This window comes from Mandrillus leucophaeus, unplaced genomic scaffold (assembly GCF_000951045.1).
Source record: "Mandrillus leucophaeus isolate KB7577 unplaced genomic scaffold, Mleu.le_1.0 Scaffold522, whole genome shotgun sequence".
Taxonomy (NCBI): domain Eukaryota; kingdom Metazoa; phylum Chordata; class Mammalia; order Primates; family Cercopithecidae; genus Mandrillus; species Mandrillus leucophaeus.
This window is the reverse complement of record NW_012105609.1, coordinates 635,658-638,577: the sequence shown is the minus strand read 5'-3', so window position 1 is coordinate 638,577 and position 2,920 is coordinate 635,658. Positions and strand designations below refer to the sequence as shown.

Sequence of the window (2,920 nt, the reverse complement as noted above, 5' to 3'; positions counted from 1 at the left end):
GGCCCCACCCCCCTGCGCTCCCGCGGCTCCCGCACCCCTGGAGACGCCCAGAGCTCGCTCCGCCCTCTCGGGTAACGGGGCAGGCCGGTGGCCCATGCAGCCCACCAGCTTGCAGGGAGGGCAGACCCTGGGGACGTGAGGGCGGCTTTCTGGGAACCTCACGCAGACCCTAAAACGGGAAGCGCCAGGGAGCCCCGCCTGCTTGTCCCCTCCCCAGATCCCTCGGGCTCTGGAGACCTTGCCGGCCCCCTGTCTGTGGCCACCTGAAACAGGTCCTGGAGCTGCTGCTGCTGGCTTAGGTTGGTTGATGGAAAGGATCCAGGACTGTTTTGGTGAAGGCCTTGGGGAGTCCAGAAGCCTCCTGACACCTTCTGGGTCCAGACGCTGCCCTTCAGCCCTGCCATTTCAGCCAGCTTCAGCCTCTCCACTGTAGAGGCAGGCCGCCCTTTCTGCCACTGTCTGGCTGGTAAGTCCAGGCTCATAGCCGGGTCATGCATTCCCCACTTATTGGGTACTGGTTTCCAGGCAGTCTTGGGGTGGGGACGCTGGCAGGGTCCAGGTACAGGGCCATGTGTTGGCCAACCCAGTCCTTTCCAAAGCCAGGGCTGGAATGCTAGCCCTCCACACAGTGGGTAAAGGTGGGGCTGAGAGTCGACCCCATGTTGGGGTCAAAGGGCCAATTCCACTTCCCCACCCCTCCCATCAATCAGACACCCCTGGCCCTTTCCAACCTGGACACCCCTGAGGCTTCTCCAGGCCTTGCACTCCCACAGCCCCTCATATATGTCAGACCTACCCAGGAATGGTTTCAGGGACAGTAAGAGGTTCCTAAATATCTGTACCCCGCCGCTACCAGTGTCCTGAGGGCTGTTTCTTTGTGTGTTTTGTTTGGTTGGTTTTGTTTGGTGGTTTGTGTTTTTTTTTTTTCCTGAGATGGAGTCTCGCTGTTGCCTAGGCTGTAGTGCAGTGGCTCACTGCAAGCTCCACCTCCCAGGTTCATGCCATTCTCCTGCCTCAACCTCCTGAGTAGCTGGGACTACAGGCATCCGCACCACACCCAGCTAATTTTTTTGTATTTTTAGTAGAGACGGGGTTTCACCATGTTAGCCAGGATGGTCTTGATCTCCTGACCTAGTGATCCGCCTGCCTCGGCCTCCCAAAGTGCTGGGATTACAGGCATGAGCCACCGCGCCCGGCCTGTTTGGTCAGTTTTTTAGAGATGGGGTTTCTTCATGTTGCTCAGACTGGTCTCTAACTGGGCTCAAGCGATCCTCCCACCTCAGCCTCCCAAAGTGCTGGGATTACAGTCTTGAGCCACCTCTGCCTTGCAGTTCTCCATTCTCCAGCCCCTCCTCTTGGGCTTCCTTTGTAGTGCCCTTTTCTTTCTTTCTTTTTTGTTTTTCTTTTTAGGGGGTGGGGACGGAGTCTCCCTCTGTTGCCCAGGCTGGAGTGCAGTGACGCGATTTTAGTCGACTCACTGCAACCTCCACCTTCTAATTTTTATGTTTTTGCTAGAGATGGCCCAGCTAATTTTTATATTTTTGGTACAGATGGTATATTTTACCATGTTGACCAGGCTGACCAACTCCTGGCCTCAAGTGATCCACCCGCCTCAGCCTCTCAAAGTGCTGCGATTACAGGCATGAACCACTGTGCCGGTCAGTGCCCTTTTCTCTGAAGTCCTTAAACCTGGGCATGACTTCCAGGGGCTGAGTTCTTCTCTTTATTCCCTCTACCCTAAAATATCATCCAGTCTCAGGGCTCCCATCCATTCATTGCTGACCGTCCCAAGCTTCCCTCTGTGCCCAGAGCCCTCTCCTGTTCCAGAGCCCTTGGCTGCTCTCTGGTTGACTCACCAGTCCTCATGATTGTCCCCATACCTGCAAAGTGGCAGTCTACCCAGGCATCCATTTAAGCCAGAGACTGGGGTTCTTTGGAATTCTCAAAGCTGGCACCAATTGGCCCCTGCCCCCCTAAAGTCACCTCTCAGCCAGGCATCCTCTGAGTACCTTCTTTGCAGACACCCTCTGTTCCAGCCTCCTATTGACTCCCTTCATACTGCTCACCATGGCCAGGCAAGCAGCGTGCACACCATGTGTGCTCATGGGCCTGAGCCTGCCTGACTGTGTTGTCTCTAAGTAGTGTAGGGGTAGGAACCACAGAAGTCCTTATCATCACGGTCCCTGGCTCACGGTGGGAGTTCAAGAAATATTTGTCGAATGAGCAAATAACTGAACTTGTAAATGCGTGAGCCCTTGGCATCCCCCTCTCCTGCCCTCACCTTCCTTCAGCAGCCCAGCCCTCTTGCTTCTTTCTCCTTAACATCTTTTGAATTAATTCCCTCCTAATACCATGCCCACCCACTCCAGTGGATAGTCCATACTTTGTGGTGGGGCCTCTGAGGCCCAGGAGATCTGGCCTCAGATGACCTCAACTCCTTATCTTGCACTTATTCTGCGGCCCCTGTGATCTGGCTTCTACTACACTCCCAGCCTGCAGCTCCTTGGATGCAGCCTCTACCTTCTGGCCTCTGCCTTTTTTTCCCAGCTTGCCTTCTGCCTGGGATGCTTCTCCCCCTCATTCACTTGGAAAACAGCTCAGATGTCCCCTCCTCCAGGGAACCTGTGTCCTCTGAGCACCCATCATTGCCTATTGTCCTTGTCCATGGCCAGGCCTGTGACCACCAGGCCAGGCACAGATGGGGCTGCAGTGATTAAATGGAACACCTGGGAGTTCACCTGGCTCTTCCCCCACATCCAAGGGGCCTCAAGGTAAGGGCAGCATCCCTCCAAGGGTCACAGGGTGCTGGTGGCCTTCAAGGCCTCTCCCTAAAAATTTGGTGAGCTAAGCACAGGGAGGACACAACTTGAAACCCACTTCACAGAGAAGACACCTGAAGCTCAGGGAAGGCAAGAACTTC

At 55.2% G+C, this 2,920-nt stretch overlaps 1 long non-coding RNA gene across 1 annotated transcript in view; it reads left to right on the top strand.

Moving 5' to 3' along the window:
• Positions 1–24: 24 nt before the first annotated feature.
• Positions 25–2,920, top strand: part of LOC105551466 — a 10,639-nt gene continuing 7,743 nt past the window's right edge. The window contains exon 1 of the long non-coding RNA XR_001007866.1: positions 25–466. This is a non-coding gene — a long non-coding RNA (uncharacterized LOC105551466). The remainder of the gene's footprint in view (positions 467–2,920) is intronic.